The following is a 13,890-nucleotide window of genomic DNA, read 5'->3' on the forward strand; positions in this document are numbered from 1 at the left end:
GCAATAAACAAAAGCCAACTAGCGCCGTGAAATGATTCAGCAATCACCTCTTACACACACAAAGCTCCGCACCGAATGAATGCTGGCGAGCGACTACTTTAGACCACGCTAGGGGGGTGCACAACCCCTCGCCCCCCCCCCCTCTGGATCCGCCGCTGCTTGCTGAAGCTAATTAAATCACCTTTCAGAAACAGATTGGAAGAAGAAACACTTTCTTCACTAATGCATGGAAACTGATATGTCTAAGATTCTTCAAAATAGGAAATTCCTCGTGCTCTTGTGGATTCTACAAAAAGGTGGAAACAGGATGTACAAGACCAAAATGTGACAACAATTTAAACTTTGTGAGAACCTGCCTTTATTGTATCTGATTGTAGTTTGTAGCCTGTGATATTTTTAAATAAATGAATATTTAATTGAAAACTATGTTGTTTGACAGTGACGCAGATCCAGGTGAGGAGCCAAGGCTCTCTTACAGCTTTAGTAATAGAACAAACAATCGTTACCAATAAACAAAAACATATTGGGCGAAAAAGGTTTTCTCTGAATCTTTTTCATTAAAGAAGTAATATCAAAATTTAAGGGTGGGACAAACTTTTTACATAAAAATATAAAAAGGTCATTGTCAAAATTGTCACTGGTGTCCCAGTAATTACACTAGCTCAACTAGAGTAAAAATAAAATAGTTTCTATGTTTCTGGAGAAAAAAAAACTAGGGTTTTGAATCGACAAGAAAAAAAATAATAAAAGAAAATGTAAATATTTCTATTACATTACCGATAACAAATTTTCAGTGTTTGGGTTATAAGCCAAGGGTACCAATTTGGGAAAATACATGGAGGAAGCGAGAATCTTGTTCTATTTTCTGCATAAAGATGCGAAAGGATATTTTTCAAAGTTCCAAGGGTATATTTCGCTTGAGAAACAACAAAACATCAATCTAAAGTTATTTTTCCATATCTAGAAGGGTAATTCTACCCCCTTACTGCATGTTCGCCTGTATAGTATAGAATGGAACATGGTAAAGAAACAAAACAATTGTTATTTACACTTATAAAGAGTATTATAATTCTAGTGATTTCTAGTCAATAATCTAATGATTTATGTGCTGATCAAGTGTTTTTTGAGAATATAGTGAATTTAATAAACTGGCGGCGACACTGATCTACAATCTTACATATTGTTTTTAAATATGATGGAACGTGACCCGTCTCACAAGATAGGCTAATTAATAGTTTAGATGAAAGGTTAAAATAAACACTTAACCTGCACAAAGGCAATTTTTTAGTTTAATATGTCGGTATAATTCTATTTTATCTACTTTTCGCTATCTTTAAAACGGGTTAGGTTTAGAAAATGAAACTTTCAGGGGTAAACACCAGTAGGTCCATGCAATTAAGCAAAATTATGTAAAACTCAAACCCCCACATCCTGTTACAAAATAGGAATTTAGAAAAGCTGTATATTTGAGGTAAAATTCTTCTTTAGCTACTTTTGGCTATCTTGGAAAGGGGTTAGGCTAGGTTAGGAAAATGAAACTTTCAATGATGGGTCTACATGCTAAAGTATGTCCTGGGAAGGTATTTTGAAGTAATTACCTCCACTCCTTCTCCTCCAGAGGGTTCTGAAATGTCCCTACATGACAGGTCATACCCATTGAAGTTTTGTCAAAACAAACTTTTACCTTAATTTTCAGTTACCAGTTTCTATTTCTCTGGCTTTAGTTCTGAAAATGCAATTTGCGTTATTTGAGTAGAATTTTAAGCCATACTAAGGGTTTTTTTTCCAAATTTATGAAATGTATTTGCATATCTTTAAAACCTTATAAATTGGGATTGAGCAAAGCTGTGAAGCTGAAAACAATTTTGTTGTACTTCAGATAAGCAGAAGATTAATTTTGCAAGGTTTCACTTTTATAACAAGCAGATTTTAAAGATCATCAAAGGTCAGGACCCTCTAGAGGGAGAAGGAGTGGAGGTAAGTACTTCAAAATACCTTCCTGGGACATACTTTAACCTGTAGACCCAACACTGAAAGTTTCATTTTCCCAACCTAACCCCTTTCCAAGATAGACAAAAGTAGCTAAAGTAGAATTTTACCAACACTTGAAATTATTGGTAAAGTTTATTGCCATGGCTCTTGCATGTCACATTGACCCTGGAATTATTGGTACCTAATTTGGTAAAGATTTAGAATTGTGACTTCTGATAAGGAGCCATGTTAAGAAAACAATTCTTACTTTATAATATGTATAATGATCCTAGTTAACATATTATCCAAGGAGAGAACCTTTATCATCAAGTCTTTCCTCTTTTTTCCTTCTTTCTCCAACTTAAAAAAAAATTCAATTTTCTCCATGCAAAAACTCAATGCATACATCTTTTGAAATTGTTGCTATAAATTGCCAAATAAGTTGTTGTTATAGATAGTGTTCATCCTGGTCATCGTTGATTAATTTTTTTTAATGATAGATAAAGCAGTGGCAAAAATACAAAATATTGCTATAAATATACATATAGGCCTACATACAGAGTATATACCCCCACCCCCCCTAATGTGCAAATATACAACCAAAATTGCATTCTGATTCTAAATATAACCTTCTTTTACATCACAAATAAATTTTGCCAACACCCCCCCCCCCCTCCCCCTGATGTGCAAATATATACCCTGATTTGGATATATTTAGGGGTTGGGGTAGAGTTCATTTAGTTATATTTAGGTTCAGAATGCAATTTTTGTTATATTTTTGCACCTGAGGGGGGTGGGGGTATATACTCTGTATGTATATGTATATTTATAGCAATATTTTGTATTTTTGCCACTGCTTTATCTATCATTAAAAAAAAAACAGAATTAACAATGACTAGGATGAATGTTATCTATAAGAACAATTTATTTGTCAATTTATAGCAGCAATTTCATAAGATTTATGCATTGCATTTTAGCACAGAGAAAATTGAATTTTTTTTCTTTTAAGTTAGAAAACAAAGAAAAAAAGAGGAAAGATCTGATGATAAAGGTTCTCCCCTTGGATAATATGTTAACTAGGATCATTTTGCATATTCTAAAGTAAGAATTGTTTTCTTAACATGTCTCCTTATCAGAAGTCACAATTCTAAATTTTTACCAAATATTTTGTTGTTCATATTATTGACTTCCAAATACAGTAAACATACCACTTGATGCCTTTTTTGTAAATTTTTACCAAATCATATTATTGACTTACAAATAAAGTGCATATACCACTCAATGCCTTTTTTTATGCTCTTTCAAAATATAATAATCATTTTTGTCAGAAATTAATTTTACTCCCACCCTTATATATACCAATTCAGGGTATATATGTGCACTTTAGGGAGGGTGGGGGGGTCAAATTTTATTTCTGATGTAAATGGGAGGTAAGTTTAAACTTTAATCCCACCCCCTAATGTGCAAATATATACCCTGAATTGGTATATAGGGGTGGGGATAAAATTCATTTCCAACAAAAATAATTATTACATCTGGAAAGAGCATAAAAAAAGGCATTGACTGGTATATTCACTTTATTCACAAGTCAATAATATGATTTGGTGAAAATTTGCCACCTTTTTTATGCTCTCTCCAAATATAATAATCATTTTGGTTGGAAATGAATTTTACCCCCACCCCTATATATGCCAACTCAGGGTATATATTTGCACATTAGGGGGAGGGTAAATTTATTTCTGATATAAATGAGAGGTAACTTTCAGCTTTCCCCACCACCATCCCGCTCCCCTAATGTGCAAATATATACCCTGAATTGGTATATAGGCTAGGGGTAGGGGTGAAATTCATTTTTGACAAAAATGATTTTTACATTTGGAAAGAGCATAAAAAAAGACATTGAGTGGTATGTTTACTTTATGTGTAAGTCAATGATATAAACAACCAAAAATTTACCTCTATTTTTTTTACCCCATTTTAAAAATTGGCTATCTCAAAAATTTGATCAGAGGGTAGGGGGAGGGGCTAGTTGCTTTCCAGTCTCTTTTGAATCTTAAAAAGGAAACTAGATATTTTGATTTCCAACTGAAGGAGCCCTTCCAAAGTTCATACAACCACGCCTTCAATGGAAATCTTATTTATAAGAACACTTTTACAACATAATTTACAACACTTTCCCCTGGGTTCTGTTTTTTTTTATACCTGGAGAGTAAAATTTGGGATACCACCAGATGGCTAATTTGACAGTGTATATATATATATACAAATCTTTGAATTAACCAACCAACCAACCAGTATTTTAAGCCTAGGAGTCCAGCTGGACATAAGGAAACATGTTAAGAAAATGATATTTACTCCATAATATGCAGAATAATCCTAGTTAACATATTTTGCAGGGGGAGAGCCTTTATCTTCACTTCTTTCCTTGTTTTTCCAGTTTCTGTAAGAAATTCATGAATTTCTTAGAACCTATAGGGCCTATTCACAGAATAGGCCTATATACCCCACCCCCTCAAATTTGCAAATATATACCTAGAATTGCATCCTCAATCTGAATATAACATCTATTTTCATCACAAATGAACTTTACTCCTATATTAGCCATGTGATGGATGTCCATAAAATTCTAGTTTTGCTACTTTTTGATATCTTGTAAAGGGATTAGATTGGTAAAATGAAACTTTCAGGGATGGGCCTACAGACTAAAGTTTGTCCCTTGAAGGTAGGTATTTTGAAGTATCTACCTCCATACCTTCTCCCTCTAGAGGGTCCTGACCTTTCATGACCTTTAAAAATCTTTTTGTTATAAAAGTAAAACCATGCAAAATAGATCTTTTGCTTAATTGAAGTACAACAAAATTGTTTCAGCTTCATAACTTTGCTTTTTGCAATTTTTGAGGTTTCAAAGATCTGCAAATACATTTCCTAAATTTAGAAAATAAAACATTACCTTAAAAAATTACCTTAAATTGCAGCTTGGAGCAAATTTAAGGGTTTTCTTAAATTGATTGATATGACTTAAAATTCTACTCTAATAACAAGAATGCCATTTTCAAAAACTAAAACCAGAGAAAAGGGAACTGATAAGTGAAAATTAAGGTAAAATATTGTTTTGTCAAAATTTCAATAGGTATGACCTGTTAAGTAGGCAAATTTCTAAGACTTAGAAATCAGAAGAGGGTTAACATAAAAGCTTAGTAATTCCTTCCCAGAGTATGTTTTTTTTTTTGCCTGGATTCATTACTGAAAGTTTCATTTTCCTAACCTCTTTCTAAAAAGTAGCCAAAGTAGAATTTACCCCCTGGAGTTTTTGTTATATGATCTTTGGCCTATTTTGAACATTATGATTATCTCAAAATTTATATCGGATGCATTTGAGGAAAAAGGGTGTGAGGAGAGGGGGGCTAATTGCCATCCAGTCACTTTTGACTCTTATGTAGCTAATGACAACCCTTCTCTGCAGGCTCTGAGGGGTTATGTTGACCTGGAAGTTTTGTTATCTGATTGTTGAACTATTTTGAACAAAATGGCTGTCTCAAAATTTCAATCAGATGTATTTGGAAAAAAAAGAGTAAGTGGGGGGGGGGGGGGTAGATGCCCTCTGATCACTTTTGACTCTCAAGAAAGGACCTAGAACTCTCAATTTCCAATCAAATGAGTCCCCTCTGAAGTTTATACAGCCACCCCTTCTATAAAAACCTTATAGGCCCCTGGGGCATAACTTGCAACATCTGTCCCCAGGCTCTGGGTGTTGTTTCAGCCCTGCAGTGTTTTTTGTCTGATATTTGAACTGTTTTTAACAAAATTGCTATCTCAAAATTTTGATCAGATGTGTTAGGAAGAAATTGCCATGGGAGGGGTGCTAGTTGCCCTCCAATGTCTTTTGACTCTTAAAAAGTGAACTAGAACTTTAAATTTCCAATCAGATGAGCACACTCTGAAGTTTATACAAGTACCCCTTCCATAAGAACCATATATGCCTCGGGGCATAACTTACAATACCTGCCCCAGGGCTCTGGGGGGGGTTGACTTTGGAGTTCTCAGTATCTCATCTTTGAACTATTTTTATTGAAAAGGATATCTCAAAAGTTTTAGCAGACGCATTTGGGGAAAAAGAGCATGGGGGGGGGGAGGTCTAGCTACCCTCTGATCACTTTTGACTTTTATTAATTAAAAAAAAGTTTTTCCACAAAATAGGTTTTGCAAAGAAAAGTAAAGAACTCCATTAAACCAAAAATGAGCAAAAATAAAATCAAATAATTTATCAAGCATGAAACTACCACAAATGAGCATCAATAAATAAATGAAACCCAAAACAAACAGAAATTACAATAAATAACCAATCCAAACTCAAAACAAACAGAAATTAACATGAGTAGGGCTAAAAACCCCCTGTGCCTTCCCAAAGCAAGAACATAATTTGTACTTTACTAAATTTTCTGTGACAACACTTTCTATAAAAACCTTATATGCCCCCAGGGCATAACTTACAACCCTTGCCTGTGGGGGAGTGTCCTCCTCAAAAACATAATTTCAATCTGAAAATCAAAAATTCTGAACAAAATGTCTATCTCAAAATTTTGATTGGATGTGTTTGGGGAAATGGTGAGCTTGGAAGGGGTGTTAGTTGCCTTCTAATCACTTTCGACTAATTTTTTTTTTTTTTTCAAAAATAGACTATAGTATTGAAAAGATACAAAATTATTTTCTAATGCCTATTTTAAATTCTTCTTCTTTTCTTTCTTTAACCAGTGGTATTTGGTCCTCCTTTCTGCGCTTCCTCTTCTTTTTGTGTTCTCAATAATAAGTGGTGATACATCATGTAATGGATAGAATCAAACCGGTTTTTGTTTAATTTTTGTACTCCTGAAAAAAAAAAAAAATCAATCCTGATTCTTTCTTCTTTTTTTTTTATCTAAGACTCTTTGCTTATTTGCAATCTAATTTGTCCCTAGTTATCTATTGTCAATTCATATTAATATCTATCTATCTTACCTGTTAATTGATGTTCCATAGCTCTCTACTTCTAAAATTCCTCAGTTGTATATTTTTTTCTCTCCTTGTAAACTATGTCTACCTTTCTCCTAAAAAAATTTTTTTCATTCATATGATTCTCCGTCCATTAATTTACCATACAACAATTTCAAAATTCTCATTCAAGATACCTACAGCAGCAAAGAGTTTCTCTCGTACATTAGGTCTAGAACATATAGTAGTAAAATACAAACTTACAATTTGTATATATTTCTGTACTTTAAAATATATTCACCTTTCTTATAACACTTTAAAACACTTTTCACTATATTTACATAAATAAAATAAAAAATTAAATATATAACACCATTTTTTTTTAATACAATCATTTTCGACTATTAAAAAGGGCACAAGCCACTCCAATTTCCAATCAAATGAGCCCTTTTCAAAGTTTCTACAATAACTCCTTCGATACGAAGTGCCCTGGCCTAAACAAAGAAAAATAATACATTGTGCCAACATCATTCTTGACTTAGGCAGCGCAATTGTGCTGCCTATGAAAAAGGGTACTAGAACTTACAATTTCCAATTAAATGAGCCCCTCCAAAGTTTTTACAACCACCCTTTCCATAAGAAGTGCCTCTGGGAAAAAATAATAATAAAACATTAGAGTCTTATGGCCTTTACTATTGGCAATGCTATAGCATTGCCTCTGACTGAGTTTTCTTTGTTTTATTGTAATAAAAATAGAAAATTATTCAAAATATACATTGTTTTCAGAAAATTGCAAATAGCCCTCCCTCCTTTTATGGGTTTAAGAAGATGTTTCAAATCTAACTTTATTTATCATCATAATTTATGCTTATTTCTGGTTTTATTTCTTTATTTTGTAGAAATTTATGTTCTTTTCTGGTTTGAAGTCTCATCTAACCTAAGATATGCTTCTTTTATGTTTTTAGCTTTATTTTTGACAGAGATTTTTTTATTTGATTTTGATGAACTAGTATTAAACTAACTAACTAACAACAACTCACCGCAGCACCTAGCCGCCTGAGGCCAACACAGCTACGCTCACTCCTCCTCCATCCCAATCTATTTAAAGCCTCCCTTTTTACGCCCACCCACGAAGTTCTCATTTGCTTCAAATCTTTCTTTATGACGTCCTCCCAACCCAAACGAGCACAACCTGCTTCCTATTTAGCCCTAGACGGTTGGCCGAAAAGAACAATCTGTTATCCTGCATCTACAGAACGTGCTCTAGCTATCTAAACTTTTCTCTCATCATAGCCATAGAAACCGGTACTGAACCGCATTTTTTCTATAGCCTATTGTTTGAAATACGGTCAGTCAGCCAGGAACCCAGAATAATCCGTAAGCAATTTCTCTGAAAAACATCTAGCAAATCTTCATCTGCTTTTTGGAGTGCCCATGCTTCAGAGCCATATTTGACCACTGTCATCACTGTAGCTTCTAATATTCTAATCTAGGTTTACAGACTTATCTTCCTATTCTTCCAAACTTTTTTTTACCTGTGAAAAAACACCTTGAGCCTTGGCTATTCTACTTTTGACATATTCACTGCTCCAACCATCTCTACTAATAATACTACCAAGCTAAGTGAACCTGTCCACCTGATCAATCTTTTAATTACCCAACTTCACCTTTTCATCGTCACTTATTCCTAGCCTTAGTGACTTAGTCTTTTTAATATTAATTTTCAAACCTATTCTAGCATCCTGAACTCACAAAACCTCGAAGACTTCATTCATTTTGCTCACACTTTCATCTAGGATGCTTAAATAATCAGCATAATCCAAGTCCAGGGGAGTTTTTCCTCCCTATTTGATTCCGTGGTCTCCCATTACCTTTCCAGTGCTCCTTAAGACGAAGCCCATCAAAACGATGCATATATAGGGAGACAGAATATAACCCTGCTTAACTCCTGATTTAATAAAAACCAGTTGCTAACCTCATTTCCTACCTTAACTGCAGCAGTGTTATTCTTGTACATAGCACTAATCACTTTAATGTATTTGTCCGGTATACCATATAAGGATAAAACCTTTGCTAAAGCCTTTTTACCAACATAATTAGATGCTGGCTTATAATCTATAAAACTGCGGAACAAAGGTGTTTGAAAACTCTGACACTTCTCAATTATTAACCTAAGAGGGAAAATTAGGTCGATACATCCTCTGCCTTTTCTAAAACTGCAGTGTTCTTCTCTTAAAACTTTGTCTACAGCATCTCTCAGTCTAAAAGATATCATATTACTAAGTAATTTGCTACCTATAGAGACCAGACTAATCCCTCGATAATTACCGCACTCACTTTTATCACCTTTCTTATAAAGTGGCTTAATTAAAGTTTTCCTAAAATCGTTAGGTACTTCCCCTTTTTCAGAAATCATATTCTTAATTTTCAATAACTTATTTCTAACCTCAGAGCCACCATATTTAAGAAACTCATTTACCACCCTATCAGCACCTGGAGCCTTATTGTTTTTTAGTACTGTTGCTAATTCCTCCTCACAAAACAAATCTTCCTTCACATCCAAGGTATTTTAAACTTTTTCATTTTCCTTTATATCTCTTCCTTCAACTCTATCTCGGTTAAGCAAATTCTCAAAATGTTCAGCCCATCTCTCTTTAGTTTTTTCCTTATTGCTAATCTGCGGACCCATTCTTATCTTTAACTGGGCCAAGTCCGGATTGACTACTCACTCTTAATTTGTTAATATGCCAGAACAATATTTTAATATTATACCTTCTAGCTGCATCTTCTAGATCTTTGACATATTTATCTATGGCGTCTATTTCATATCTCCTTAATTGATTGTTAATGCTTTCTTCGATTTCTTTACATTCCTTTTGTATTTATATTATCTATCACTAAGGTAATTCTTGTACAAGTCCTTTCTCCTTTCTATCAAACATATAGCTATTTCACTAATATTCTTAGCTGCAGTTCTAGCTTTCTTCCCTAAGACAGCTTCAGCAACTTCACAAATTATTTTTCTAAAATTATTCCAACCATCTTCCACATTATCAAATTTTAAACTCTCAAGTTTGGCATTCAACTGTTGCTGGAAAGTTTCTGTCAAATTCTTATCCTGGAGTCTACCAACATCATAACTTCCTGGGAGGTAGTTACCCTTCCGATATTTCAGCTTTAAATTAACCCTTGACACTACTAGATGGTGATCTTTACTCTTAACATCAATAACGGCACTTTTATATAACCAAGCATCTTTTATTGGTCCTGCCGGTCTTCGATTACCAAGAACACAATCAATGAGGTTTGCTCTTTTACTATCACGTGAATACCATGTTAACTTATGAGCCATTTTATGACCAAACACCATATTGGTTATAACTAGAATGTTATACCTACAAAATTGCAAAAGTTTGTATCCATTACTGTTTTCTTTTCCTACACCAAATTTAACTAGGCTAGGGTACCATCTATTCCTATTTCTACCGACCTGGGCGTTAAAATCTCCTAGTAAAAATATCATATTTCTACCTGGGATCCTGTCTATTGGCTCATGTAATTGTAAGTAAAACTAATATGAGTCACTAGCATCTCCGTCAGTCATTTCGACAGGGCCATATAGGCCTACTACTATAACTGATACTCTGAACTTTTTAGTCATAAAATGAGCAATTAGTATTCTATTATTAATACCTTCCCAGCCAAAACAATACTTAGCAGCTTCCTCATCCATCATGAGTCCTACTCCCTGTCTATGTACTCAATCATTCATATCTGAGTAAACAAATTCTGTATCATCTAATTTCATGCTTCCTAACCCCGGGATATGAGTTTCTGAAACTCCAAATAAATCCAGTTCGAATCGTCTGAATTCGTCAGTCAAAATGTCGATACGACAGTCATTTTTTAACGTCAAAACATTCCAAGTTTCAATTTTCATGTTCTTTAAATGATTGAAATTATTTTTGCCTCAGGAAAAGCAACGATCCTGGATACCAGTGCAGGACGGGGATCACATACCTTTTCAAGTCTACACCGAAGTGCTTAAGCCGGCTTAGAACCGGACAGCAAAAAGTCTCTGGGACCTCCATGAATGGAGGCTTTGTGCAATCCTGGGCCCATCTTGGTCACAACATGGTTTTCAGCACTTGGTGATGCTCTTCTATCAACAAGAGTCAAAATCCTGCACAGCCAATCTCAAGCCTATTACCTCCGACTCATTATATATTCATGCCAACAAATATTTTACGACCACGGGGAGGAAAACCATAGTAAATAAATTTCCTAGGAAGAAGTTTTCGACCCCAAAAAAGCCAACCGAAACATACAAAACCAAGAAGAAACATCGATTAATCAGAATCCTGTGTGAATGCTATTTTGTTTACTAGGCTACAATGTTCTCAAGGGGTACCACTCCTCAAGTGGGGATAGAGTTTACCGTAAGGTCCCCAGTCTTGCAGGTACTCCAAAAGGGTCGAGACAGCTCTTTGCAGAGGCTTTTGTCCCTAGATCTGGATCTTATACCCTGCCGCAGTTGTCCTTCTAAAGAAGATTACCTCGTCATGGTAATCTAGATCACCATGCACTTTAACCCATTGCTGGGAGAAGGTTTGTAGCTCCAGGGACTTGTGGACGAACCAGTGGGCCCTTTTGAGTGTACATTTGAAGGGCCTTCTTCGTCCTCTGCCTGTATTTATGACCACAGGCAAGGGTTCCCCAGTTTCTATTATAGACCCCCAGGGACAAGGTCCCCCCCTTGGTCCATGCCTCCTATGGTGGTACCCTACATATCTGTAAAGCGCTCCCATATTGCCACCTTGGGACACGCTGAAATGCCTGGGGAAGGCCAAATAATATCTAGCCTAATCTATTTATTCACTTCAACATTAGCTTGTACAACTAATGTAAGATTAATGTCTGGCTTAAATTATTGATTAACTTCAACATTAGCTTGCAAAATTAATGTAAAACTAATATCTAGCCTAATTTATTGATTCACTTCAACATTAGCTTGTAAAACTAATGTAAAATCAATATCTACCCTAACTTAATGATTCACTTCAACATTAGCTAGCAAAACTAATGTAAAAACAAAACTTAGCATAATTTATTAATTCATTTCAAAATAAGCTTGCAAAACTAATGTAAAATCTATATTTGGCCTAATTTACTTATTCAATGCAACATTAGCTAGCAAAACTAATGTAAACCAGTATCTAGCTTAATTTAATTATTTAGTTCAACATTAGCTTGCAAAACTAATGTAAAACTAATATCTAACCTAATTTATTGATTTACTTCAACATTAGCTCGCAAAATTGATATAAAACAAATATCTAGCCTAATTTCATGATTCACTTCAACATTAGCTTGCAAAACTAATGTAAAACCAATATCTAGGCTAATTTAAGGATTCACTTCAACATTAGCTTAATAGTCCAATCACTTTCGACTATTAAAAAGGGCACTAGCCCTTTGAATTTCCAATTGAGTGAGCCATAAAAATCTTGCGTTGGTTGGGAGCCTCTCGAATAATGCGAAATCCGTTTGATGGCCTACTGTAAGTGCAAAAAAACAAATTAACCAAAGGAATACAATGCTGAAGCTTAAGGACCAATAAAGTGAAAATAATGAATTCTTGTAGTTAATATTGATCAATAATTGTTGCAGTAGTCTTGATAAAAGTGGTTTGACCAGGAGTAGTAATGGTCAAAGTAGTGGTTTGACCAGAAATTACAATAAATAACCAAGTCAAACTAAAAAAGAACAGAAGTTAACATGAGTAGGGTTGATACTCCCTTGCCTTCTGAAAACCAGAACATAATTTGTACCTCACTTAAAACAAAATACATTTAAATTTTTTAACTTTAATGAAAACAAACTATTAAGATGTTAAGGAATAAATATCAGTATATGTATATTAATCTGTCAATCCAAATTCTTTTTTTCTTTTGGTAAAGTGCAAATTATGTTCTGGTCTACAGAAGGCATGAGGGGTGTCAGCCCTACTCAAGTTAATTTCTGTTTTTTTTTTGTGTGTTTCATTTATTTATTAATGGTGATTTGTGGTAATTTTATGCTTGAAAGATAATTTGACTTTATTTCTGCTAATTTTTGGTTTAATGGAGCTCTTTACTTTTCTTAGAAAAGCTTATTTTGTGGAAACAAAAATTAAGTTAATTTAGCCTTTTTCATTGAAAAAAGTTAATATTTTAAATCTTTTCGTTTTTTTATATAAAGAATCCAGAGTTTGGCTTGCTATGTGTATTTTGGGAAAAAATTAAAAAAAAAATTTTTTTAACAACATAGGCCTACACCCTTTTGAAAATCTGTCCACAAATACTATTGTATAATTTAGTTTTATATCTCCTGAAGTTAACCTGAAAAATAAAACTTCGTAAAATTCCCAAAAAATTGCTTCTATGCTGTTTAACGACCTGGATACAATTATACTCTTTTGATTTAGTTAAATTGTAAGAGTAGAAGTAGTAATAGTAGTAGCCCTGAAAGTTTCAACTTAATACCCTCGGTTGTCCTTGGTATATTGGTGAGATACCTTATTGGCAACTACCATGCACATAGTGCCCTTTGATTTTGTTTTAAAGCAACGTTTAGTTTTACAGTGTAATAGTCAAGTAGCATAACTGTTGGGGGGAGGATGACATACCCAATATCCCTAGAGACATGGCTACTGGACCATTTAACTATGCTTAACAAAATGGCCATCTCAAAATATTGATTGAATGTGTTTGGAAAATTATTGGGTTTGGGAAGAAGGTTGCTTGCCCTCCAATCACTTTTCACTCTTTGAAAGGGTACCAGGACTTTTTATTTCCAATCAAATTACTTTCTATAATATTGCTATCTATCATAGCACTGCACTACATATGATATTGCTCATTTGCACTTTTGAAAACCTACATGCATATAGTTTTTTCATTTAATTGAAAC

At 34.1% G+C, this 13,890-nt stretch overlaps 1 protein-coding gene across 3 annotated transcripts in view; it reads left to right on the forward strand.

Annotated features, from left to right (window-relative positions):
* Positions 1-1,197: 1,197 nt before the first annotated feature.
* Positions 1,198-13,890, forward strand: part of LOC148945983 (uncharacterized) — a 79,322-nt gene continuing 66,629 nt past the window's right edge. Inside the window, exon 1 of one of the 3 annotated variants that reach the window (XM_089097887.1) lies at positions 1,198-1,276. The gene's annotated coding sequence lies outside the window, so the exon portion shown is untranslated. Of the gene's footprint in view, positions 1,297-13,890 lie in introns of all 3 variants that reach the window. The other 2 variants (XM_089097889.1, XM_089097888.1) reach the window with 2 other exon arrangements.

Source organism: Artemia sp. Qi Xiang Cuo, chromosome 12 (genome assembly GCF_049724085.1).
Source record: "Artemia sp. Qi Xiang Cuo chromosome 12, ASM4972408v1, whole genome shotgun sequence".
NCBI lineage: Eukaryota > Metazoa > Arthropoda > Branchiopoda > Anostraca > Artemiidae > Artemia > Artemia sp. Qi Xiang Cuo.